The sequence below is a fragment of the Heliconius melpomene genome, chromosome 14 (assembly GCF_056956725.1).
Source record: "Heliconius melpomene rosina isolate 202511_hmr_F chromosome 14, ASM5695672v1, whole genome shotgun sequence".
NCBI lineage: Eukaryota > Metazoa > Arthropoda > Insecta > Lepidoptera > Nymphalidae > Heliconius > Heliconius melpomene.
This window is the reverse complement of record NC_140402.1, coordinates 2,081,763-2,093,925: the sequence shown is the minus strand read 5'-3', so window position 1 is coordinate 2,093,925 and position 12,163 is coordinate 2,081,763. Positions and strand designations below refer to the sequence as shown.

The 12,163-nt window shown below is 33.0% G+C and overlaps 1 protein-coding gene across 1 annotated transcript in view; it reads right to left on the bottom strand.

Annotated features, from left to right (window-relative positions):
• LOC146531887 (putative phosphatidate phosphatase) overlaps positions 1–12,163 on the bottom strand; it is a 74,895-nt gene that overhangs the window by 61,820 nt on the left and 912 nt on the right. The window lies entirely within an intron of this gene.

Sequence of the window (12,163 nt, the reverse complement as noted above, 5' to 3'; positions counted from 1 at the left end):
AAAATGTGAGTTGGATTCGCACTCGAGGAAATCAAATACTGAAATAAAGCAAAGCGTGGCGTTAAGTTCCGCCACTCAACAAGCAATGTCTCCAGAATTCGGCGGCAAATGGGGAACTCAGGTATCCTAAAGGTTTTCCCTGCATACTTACTTCTATTTGTTATGTGTAGGATATATATTGAATTGGGGAACGGAGTGTCTTAACATTAGGTTCTCTCTGCCTACTCTGGTGTGCGCGGGATACTATAAAAAAAACTTTCTACAGAATCAAAAGTCATATTTAACAATCACTATTATCATATACCTATCTAGCTATACCTAATATGAAAGTTAAAAATCGTGGTTATCCAAACAGGGGTCACCTACATTCGAAGTGGAGAGCATGATGGACGATATTTACAATAATGACTTATCTTCGGTTGTAAAAAAGTTGTTCCGAAACTCATGATTTATGTTGTTCCGAAAGTGGACCAATGCACGCGTAAGTGCATTACTTATAAATATAGCCGTGTGGCCGCGTGGTTAAGTTGATACGATAGTTGAGAGTTCGAATCTTTTTTTGGGAGTTCTTTCTACTCAGCATGTAGCAAACTCTGCTAATAGTAGAGGGAACCTAGAGTTATAACACTCAAACACAGTTTCCCTTTTCAAGTTTTTGAAACTAAGCAACGAAATAAAAATAAATCATTGCTTTATCTATATCTTTGTGGCATAGAAGTTTCCTAAAAATATATTTTTAATGAATTGATGTTCACAATATAAGTAGTTTTAACCATTTAAACATTTCTTTAATATAATATAGGACAAAAAACGAGGTCGATCAGTTCGAAGCCATCGCAGACTTATTAATTACACTGGCGCCTTATAAAAAGAGGGATGTAACAAAATGTAATCACTCTATTAAAAAAGTCAATTAATCAAACTTTTGAACCCGCCGACTTACGAGCTCTCGTAAGTATAGCACCATCATTGGGATATTCCGCTTGAAACTTTTTCCCGCATAGTAGGGTACATAGAGGGAACCTAGCGCGATGATATATTAAAAATCAGTTTTTATTAATTTTACAAATCGATCATTTAATATCAATATTAGATGGTTTCTGCAAAAAAATTAGAATCCGCCATTTTGGTATGGCGGCCATTTTGTGTTAACAACAATATTGCTTATAATGTAATTTCATTGTCATCAAAACTGTAGTCGTTATCCAAATTTTAACTCAATCTAGAAAATGCTTCAAGTCGAACTTGTACGATTTTACATATACTAACTAACACGGCATGTTAAAGAAAATTAATCGTATAATATACGGTAAGGTTAATACTACAAGTTTTTACAAATTTTCAGTTCTGGTATTTACTTATGTCTCTTTGTTAGGTTAATTATTACTTCCTCAAATGTAAGCTACTTTTTTAAAATTGTATAGTACTATATAATTTTTAAAAAGTAGCTTCCTTTCTGTCTTTTTTATCTCTTTCCATACAAAAGAATATCTGTCTAATTCAACATTTCCATTCACGCGACTGTAAAAGCGTCGTAAATCATCCAACTTGGCTGTAGTGGTTGTTAGAAAGGATCATTAAAACTAGAGTGTTACTAGGGCATTCACACTGCCAACTGGCTATGGTACTGGCATTTAGAAGAAAAATACAAAAATATAGAGGAATATGATAGAATTTACGTTTTGAGGTTAGAAAGGAAACCCTATGTGGTCAATTTGTATGTTCTAATAAAATTCAAAGTTGCATTTTTGTATTTAAAATTTGTTATGATTAAATTCATGGTAATTAATAATACAAACGTGATGAAAAAGTGGGAAACCGAAGGGTCTCAACGACGAACAGAGTTCCTTAATACTAGGCACTCAGGTTTTCCTCTGCCTAAACTGCAATGTGCGGGAAACAGTGTAAACTTACTTATAAGAAAAATACAAACCAACAATCGTAACCAAGTTGAATTTGTAACCAAGTCTAGGAGGCATAGAAATTACAAATTAAATAATTCTCGACATGTTCCATACAAAGTAAGTCACGAATATGACTCACGAGGCAGTTATGGTAATCTAAATTAAAACGATTATATAACTTGGAGTCACTGGTTAACAGTGTATTATCCAATTAGTAGGTACTATAAAATAATAAGGCATATTATTTATACGTTTCCAAAAATTTTTTTTCTTGGTAAAATAAATAAATAAAAAAAATTTTTTTTAGAAGTGTGAAATAATACTACCTAAGGAAGTTTAAATTTTATGGTTCCCAAAAAAAATCTTTATAATTTTTAATATAGGAATGTCTAAAATGTGTGAGCCGGATAAAATTTCAAGCTTTTTAGCTGTTAAGCTGCGAGAAATATTTGCAGAAATTACCATAAACATAGCAGAGAAGGCAGAAGAAACCTGGAGACCTCGTATTAAGATACATCCATTCCCTACTTTACAGTGGCACGCTTTTGCCCCTGGGCCACGACTGGCCTCTACAATTAAAAGCTTCTATAAAATAAAATACAACTATCAATTACTATTTATCAGTGTGTACGTAACTTAACTCCACATCCTCAGAGGCGTCTCTACACGTCTATATAGCATCGCTCGTAATTAATTACTACGGTTCACAACCACCATTGTAGGTATATATGGTATTGTTCTTAGTCCTTATTATAACAATGGGCTTATATGATAGAGAGATTTATGGGATTTTGATACAATTGTCTGCAGACATTTGAAAGCAATAAAATAAATTGCTTTCTCTTCTTCAATGCATCTTTATTTTATAAAATATAACAACATATTTTATAAAATGTATTTATTTTCTTTAATTTAATATTGGTAAAACAGTTTGATTTTAAAATAGGTGATAGTGTGAAATACATGTAAAATGAAATTAAGTCAGATTTATTCCGCGAACAGCAGGGTAGGTAGAGGGAAGACTCTCCAGTCTCCAATTTCCATCCTTTCAGGCCTTTGAGACCTTTCCTTTAGACGACGATTCCCTCTCGAGGGAAAGAAATATTTTCCTGCTATTACAGAATAACAGGGCGAAGCTAAAAAAATAATATTAAAGATCATAAACAACATCAATAATAAATCCCTATAAGTGTTAGCATTGAAGTTTTATAGTCTGCCAATAATATTTATGTCCGTACTATTTGCAATTACAGCCATTACTTCACTATCAGCGATACTATAATTACGGCGTATCCCTACATCATTGTCTTAAGGCTTAAAATCATTAAAAGATAAACCTAAGATAAATTCAAAACGTAGGCGTGGGGTATTAAGAAATAATAAATCTATTGTAGCCATCATTTTCATCTTAGAATGGAACATGGCGGTTTGTTTTTAGGGTTCCGTACCTTTTAAGGAAAAAAAGGAACCCTTATAAGATTACTTTGTTGTCTGTCTGTCAAGAGCATTTTTCTCAGAAACGCTTGGAAATATCGAATTGAAATTCAAGCCATATGCTCAGATCTATGATCTATCCCTTGATTTCCCGAGAAAATAATATTTCTACAATAAGTTAAAAAAAGAAATATGGTCGTTTACATCTCAAGTAACGAGTATTTCGACACTATTAAAGGAATCAAGATTCACAGGAATCAATCTGAAAATTATTAAGCTAAGCTTGAATTTCAGAAAAAGCTCGAGACTCTAATTTCTGTACGGAACCCTCGGTGAGCGAGCCCGACTCGTGCTTGTTTTTATTTAATTAGCTGGAGATAAAATATTGAAGTTGATTTATTATTCGTGATTACAGCTGAGTAATTAGTGAAGGGAATGTTCAATCATTTTATCGTGTCAATTTTGTTTGTAGATTGTAAATACGAGAGTGTGATAGGTTTTATTTCTTAACTATTGGCTTGCGGCGGCTTTGCTTGTATCAATTTTTTTTAGAGTATATAATTTTATGTCATATTTTTTTTTAATATTATAGAGAAATGAACCTACTATTTAAAAAAATGCTATTTAAAAATGTTGCAAATTTGCTGATTAAGACTGAAAACTTTTAAAATCACCTTCAAATATTATGAGTACCTATATAATATTTAATTTATAAGGCACTTTCTACGACCGAACTTTATTACTTACTTGCTTATTTCTGTTAAAAGTATTAATTTCTATTACAAAATAAAACAGCAAATAAACCTAGAATAAGACATTAAATTCAAAATTTGAGCTCTCTCTTAGCTTCTCGCTTTAACAGGCACATAGCAGGGCACACAGAGGGAACCTGGGAACCTAGTGTCAAGACATTCCACACCCATTAAGAAAAAACCGTTAAATTATACCTCCTTCACACAAAACAATAACCGAGTGTTCGGATCAATTTTCAAGTAGTTACACAATTATAGCATAGCGGACGTTATAATTTCGACGCTTCCTCTACAGTCTGCCATTATTAGGGCCAATCACTGAATTGCAGTGCAGTTCAGTGCAGTACAGTCACTGCAGTGAGAAATACTGTACAAGGTATAGTAACAATGCTCGTTACGTTACCGTCTATAGTTAACGCGAGTAAGTATAGTTAAGGTAATGTGGCGTAAAGCTTGTTTGATAGCAACCAGTAGTTTGGTATGCCTCGAGATTACCCTGGCTTCTATTATTAGGAGCTTAAGTGGAGATTGTTATGGAAATTATCATAGGGTCTAATGTTGTTAGAATATTTCATTTTTCTTGTGAAATATGCTGTTTTTTTGTAAGGGAAAACAATAGAGAAAAAGATAAGAAATAAACGTTTCAGTTAATAAAATTAGCAAAAAAAAGATTAATAAACTGTTTAGAAAGACACATTTATACATTTTTTTTGTGAAATGACTTATTGATATCAAAAAAACTAAAAAAAATCTTTATTTTTCCATCACTATCAAAAAAAACCAATCAATAATTAAATACTTAAATCTCAATTCAGTCAACAATTTCACATCACTACTTAAACCGCCGACCACGGCCCATAATCCATAGTTTATCTTGTTAGCAATACAATTTCTATGACCATTACACAACTACAATTTGACCATGATCCATTCGATTTGTTGACCATCAACCATCACCGATAATCGAGACATCAACAATCAACATATAGATTGATAACCAGTGGGTGGTCCATTTGTACCTAGTTGGATTTAATCGATTCCGATAGAGAGGCTTTCGAGAATGCATTTGTGTTTCGAATTACGAAACCGAAAAGTGATACTGTTCGAAGATGATAATAGTTTTAGATAGCTTTAATTGTGCAACCTTATTTTGTTTTACACTGTGTGCGTACATAGCAGGGTAGGCAGAGGGAACCTAGGAACCTAGTTAAGTTACCATTACAACATTGCGTGTTCAGTTTTTTTTTTCCCTAGCCTACATCATCCCATTGTTGGGCAAAGGCCTCTCTCCACTTCTTCCATTCCGGTCTATTTAGTGCTATTGAGCACCAGTCAGGCCTATAATGGTCCAGCTCGTCCCGCCATCTCCGTTTTGGTCTGCCAATTCTCCTTTTAGAGCTTGGAATCCATCTGGTAGATGATTTCGCCCGAGACTCTTCCGGCATGCAGCGTGTTCAGTGCGAGGAAATAAAAATATTAAATTTGAACGGTCTTGAAGAGGCACAGATTCAAATCTGGCTATATTAAAAAAATATATTATCTAAATAAACAACATCGCGATGGTTGCGTGTTCAAATATTTGGACGGAGAGAAATAGAACTCTTTACTATGCTTTTTTGTAACAAATTGACGGTAATTTATTATCACTACAGCTATCTATCGTTCCAAAGATATTTTTATAAATGGATATTGGAAAGTAAAAGCGATATATAGTAAGATAAAGTTATGAATATATATATTGAGGCCATCGTGGCCCAGCGGTACAGGTTAACAGTTGTGGGTTCGATTTCCATTCGGAGAAATCAATTGAAAACTGGGGAACGGTGTGTCTTAACACTAGTTTCCCTCTCCCTATCCTGCTATATGCGGGATACAACGTGAAGCTATAGCTATAAAAAAATAAATAACAAACAAATAACCAGACAAAAATAGCAACAACCAGAATAGAACCCATTCTATTCTAGGATATATAACTTCCCTTACTTAATTGGTCATCGGTCTAGATAGGGCACAAAGCCCACATACAGGATGACATCGTTTATATCTCCGGTGGTATCAATTGAAGATAATATATAAAATAATCTTGTTATATTATAGTATTAGTAGCATCATGTATAAAGGAAGCTTTCATAAAAGGACATGGAATACGTACTGGTGTATCAATATCATACTTTCTCTAAATAGACTAGGGAATTGTATCTAATTTAACCGTAATAAACCCATAACTATATGTTCCATCGACAATTCAAATATTATTCTACGCTTAGGAAAGAAAAATTATTAAAAAAAAAAAATTAAAATATTAACATAGCAGGATCCGAACCCGCACCTCTTGGAAACCATACAAATGTCCCTTACTATTAAGTTATACACACGATCAAACTACGTCAAAACTCCAATCCCAATACGTTCAAACAAACAATTTTAATAATTAAAAAAAAAAAAACAATATACAAAAAAAAAACCTACTACGCAACCGTCTCGTATATCAGTTAAATTCATAATTTATTCACATGGCACCAACTTTGAATTAATGACAGCCTCGTGCTGGTCGTCCCTTGGCCTGTTATGGGCATGACCCTGGCCTTAAGAATACTAAATGCACTTGCAACAGTCGTTTTGATGGTAAAGTAGAGTTTATATATTTATTGTAGAAATATTTATATACGTTTCAATATATTTAAAATTTATATTCAAGCCAGTTATGGCACAGTGGTACAAGCTTACGACTGTGAACGCGATAGGTTGTAGGTTCATGTACCACTTGAGGAAATGAAATAATTAAAGTTTTCATTTTCTCATTTTGGTAAAGAGGCAGAGCGTGGCGTTGAGTTCCCCTATTCAACACCCAATGCCTTCAGAATTCGGTGGAAAGCGAGAAACGCAAGGTTTTTAACACTAGGTTCCCAGGTTCTCCTACCTGTCCTACCTTCTTCTGCCTCTCCTGCCATGTTCGGGATACAGTGTGAAGAATAAAGTTTCACGCTTATTTACAAAAGGTAGGGTTTCCAACATAGGTACTGCCATGACCCCTGTGTTAAGAGTTAAGACACTCCTCACTTTTCGCCCGATTATGAGTGGTGAGTGGCAGAACTCAACGCCGTTCTCAGATTACCAGAGAAAAAACTATAATAATATAACTGTGTGTTTACATTTTTTTATTTTTTTAGATTGGATTTAATGGATTTTTAAATGAATATTTTTTATATTATACTAGCGGACGCGCGCAGCTTCGCTTACGTATTTAGGGGTGAATTCTAATAAACCATGAAACATGTGTTCAATGAAATATTTTTAAGAGTCTAACCTTCAAATTTTATAAAAATCGGTGGCCATTTAAGAATTTTTCCATGCAAACTTTCAACCCCTTATTTGCACCTTTATGGAAAGAATTTTAGAAAACCATGAAACACGTGTTCATTTAAACACTTTTAAGAGTCTGAATTTCAAATTTTATAAGAATCGGTGCCGATTTAACTTTTTTTCCATACTAACTTTCAACCCCTTTTTCGCCCCTTTAGGGTAAAAAATTTTCCAAAATCCCTTCTTAGTGGATGTCCAGATTACAAAAGTAAACATCTGTCCAAATTTCACGTTTCTACGCACAGCGGTTACGGCTTATTTTGATTTTATCTAAAAAGGCCATAATCTGCTCTATATTTACTCTCCATTCCGCTATTTATTTTCAGTAAAAAAATTATCACCTAAAACGGTCACGTTGAAAAAAAAAATTTAAAACTACCTTGAAATTTCGACAATGGGTGCTCTGTTCGGTTTAGAAGTGCTAATAAGATGTAGATTGCATCAGGTTGTACGGATATAGCAACTGATAGCGGGTTCAAATATTGACTACGTACTAAAAACAAATTTATTTTATCACGTTTTTTTGAAGATATAGAAATTAATAGTATCATCTATTTGTACATTTGTTAACGTACTATTATATTTCACAGGATAATTTTATCTAGGTAATACTCATATTTCAATTATATATTGTAAAAAATTAGTCAACCCATTGATTTCTTTTATATTGTATTTTAACAAATAGAACATAATGTAGTAGTAAATCTCTCTTCGGCAGTTTTCACTATTAATCTCAATTAAAAGATGAAACCGTCGTGATGCAGGGGCTCAAGCGTGCTGCTGTAATCACGACGGTTGTGGGTTCTATTGCCAGTCAAGTAATGAAATATTTCATTTTCCTTGCTCTGGTAACGAGATAAAGCGCGGCGTTGAGTACCGCAACGAAGTGTCGCAATGAGAACTTGCTTCTATGTGCAGCCTTCCCTTCTATGTGCGAGATACAGGATGAAGTTAAAGAAAAGAAATGTATCTAACAAATAGACCAATATAATGTAGTGGCAAATCTCTCTTCGGCAGTTTTCACTACTTATCTCTATGACAACATGACAAACCGAATCAAACTAATAAAACATAAGGTTCTAGACATATAATAAATAGTTTTTTTCGATAGGGTCCACAATTCGATTTCATATGAAAATAATACCCTTATAAAAATGTATGAGCAAAATTTAGCATACACCGCAATGAGAAACGAATGGTGTCAAGTGGTTGATGAGATATCAGATGATAGCGTGTGCTAAATTTAAAGAGCTCATTGCTTGGGAACTAATAAAGTTTAGGTATTCATATAGGTACCATACTTCGCCTTTTACCTTACCTACTATTGATAAAGTTAAATGTCCTATAGAATAATTTGCAAAAATATGAATATGTTGGCAGCTATGACGTAGTGGGATAAGAGTTGACTGTAAGCGCGATGGTTGTGGATTCTATCCCCAATTAGATTAAGGCAGGGGTTCCCAACCTTTTTCAGCTCGCGGCGCAGTTACAAGTTTGGTATTTTTTGACGGCGCCCTACCCAAGCTAGTTCGCTATTAGAAAAAAAAACAGTCGAAAGAAATAGATACCTACACCCAAATAGGATCAAAAATTAAAACATCCATAATATGAAATTGAGTTTTATTTATTTGAGAAAATAACAATTAAGACATAAGTACGACAGTTCTTAGTCAATTCAATGTGACGGTTGAGCTTGGTGATCTCCGCATAGTTTCTTAAAGATTTTGAGAAACTATTTCCGATTTCAGATTTAGGAATCAACTCACGGCGCACCTTTTTACTTTCTTTGGCGAACTAGGGCGCCCCGGCGCACAGGTTGGGAACCCCTGGATTAAGGAATGATTATATTTAAGTAAATTATAATCCTCTTTTCTCGCTCTGGTGGACAAAAGCGCTGCGTTGACGCCGCTTAAAATACAATGTCTCGAAAATAGAACATAAAAGTGGTGACGGAGAGTGTAAGCACTAGGTTTGTAATTAATTCTAGTAAACATATTTATTACATTTGTCTTAAGCTTGATAATATTATTAATTGATTATAGTAATCGAACAATTTCCCTCGTTTGAGTATAATTGAGTTTAGTAGTAATAAAAGTATATAGAAGTTATACTGCATCATCAATCAATTAACTTTTTTTCGGCTTCACGCTTCATCCTGCAAATAGCAGGATAGGCAGAAGGAACCTACGAACTCAGTGTTAAGACACTCTGTTCCCATTAAGACACTTCCTTTCCCCACTTTCCGCCACATTATTTAACACCGCACTTTGCTTCGCTGCCAGAGCGAGGGAATAAAAATATTAAATACTTTATTACCTCAACTGTAATTCGAATTCACATATTATAGTGATTAATTTTAATATCTTTTCATATGAATCGTAAACAATAACAAAAAGTTCATAAAATAATATCTTTTTATTAATTGAATAATTTCTACGACCTTTTATATATAAATAAATCACTTTAATTGTACATTACTGATAAATAGGTATCATAAAAAAATATTGCAAAAATTTAAAAACAAAATAACCATATTTTTTTTTTTAAATAAAAAAAAAGCATCACGTGAAACCATTGATAATGCCGCTAATTGTTCTGGGCGTGTTGGAGCTTGAGGATCACACGCATTACTCTCAATATCTTACCCACTTAGAACTGAGCCCAGTATTTAAGTGTTAAGTAAGTACAAGTGGAAACAAATATGACAATTTAATCCGGAATTTGGAATTTTTAGGATTATTTCTTGGACGTTTATAGGAGGTGCGAGTTCGAATTCTGCTAAATTCAATTTTATTATACGTTTTCTAAAAATGTATCTCTTTTGACATTAGAAGAATGCTTAATTATGAAGAAATTAAACTCTGTTGTTTTTAGAAAAAATATGGTGTTGGAGTACCGACATGCATTGTTCCTATAATGTGAAGAAAGTGGAGAACGGTATGATGATTTATTTTTATTAGTTTCTTTTTACCTACGAGCTTAGGAACAGCCTAATGAAGAATTATTTTATTACGATTGTTACACAAAAATGTTAGATTTAACATTTTTTTTTGCGTGAAAAATATCGTGCGCTGTCTTCCAGATTAAACTCGAAATGCATTTAATAGTTACCCCCATCATTAAAATACAAAATCAGCCCGAAAAAAGTATGACAGCTATAATTTAGCTCCACAAAAAAAATGACATAACGAGAAATTGGCGGTAAACGAGCTGTCATTTTACTTTTTAGTTTCCAGACCAACGTCTCACGCTATCGTGCCAACATGGTACAGTACGGTCGAAGTGTCGTGACTCGTGATCGCCTTGAAATTAAGCTTTCTGAACTTTTGCACGTGAATTTTATACGTGAAGCAAATAATCAAAAAAAAGAAAAAATCTCATATCAAATCTACACAGCCGCCACATCTACAGCCAACTTTCGGGGCGGCCACAACTCGTTAACCGTACTATATCAGGCCATCACACCAACATGGTATAAGGCCTCTTTAACGGATACTGTTAATCTGACAGGTCGGATGTTTTGACAGCAGCGCAATTACCTGCCACTTTGTTTGGCTCACTGTACCAACCGTTCACATCCGTTCATTGCTCTGATCTGGGGCTCAAATTGACGAGATAATATGTTGTGAATGCAAAAGAGGAATTTTAATTATTTTTTTTATCATTACAGGTTATTTAGTGTATTTTTTAAAAGCGTAAATAATGTATGAACGTAAAATATTTAGCTCAAAATTTACATATTTAACGAAACTTGTTAGTGATATGGAAAAATGGGAGCATTTCATTTCAATAGATAAAATATATTAAGACTTAAGTAGAATTTGACATTATAAAAATAGTTCCACTATTTGTTATCTGTGGTAGCTCATGTTTTAAAAATCAATAAATATCAAATGAAGAATGTGCAGCCATTCTATTTACAAGGTTTCATTTTATTACAAGCACTTTCAGCATTAGTTGCATCATAACATACATTGTATGAAACTTGAAATAAAGAATATTTCATCATTAATATCTAAATATAATATATTAAAATTATATTTATATGAATTCTCAGCTATCTCATCTATCGTAAAAGGAAGCTACAGCAGCTTTTTACTACCTATAAAGCTATAAATATTATCTTTCTACCTACATAAGAAAAATTGTGCTAGGAATATTTTTATGTAAATAAATGTTAATAAAAAAAAATAAAAGGATCAAAATTTTTATGCTTTAATATTATAGTTAAGTGGTTAAGCCTTTCTTTTTATTATTATACTTTCGAACTTACAACAAATTTATAAAATATATTTTTATGAAGCAATGATACAGACTAAATACAACCAACTCTATATCCATTTATCTGTTTTAGAAGACAATATGTTCAGATCCGCCAATCATTAGGTATGTAATGTCTTGAAAATTGAGTGAAAATTGGAGAAAGGAGTGTCATAACAATAACTTCCTTCAGTCTACTGTGCAATGTGAGAAAAATCATGAAACTGAAACTATATTATAGTGGACATTACACTACAATGCAGATAATGTGGTTTCTATTATTCTTAATAAGTCTTTTAAAAAAGTGAAAAAAACATAGTACTTTCCCAAGCCTTTAAAAATATTTAAACTTACTATATAAAAATAAATTAAACAATATGTGTATTCAAAAAAATACTCTCATATAATAAAATAATAATTTGACACATACAGCTTATCAGTTGATTATCA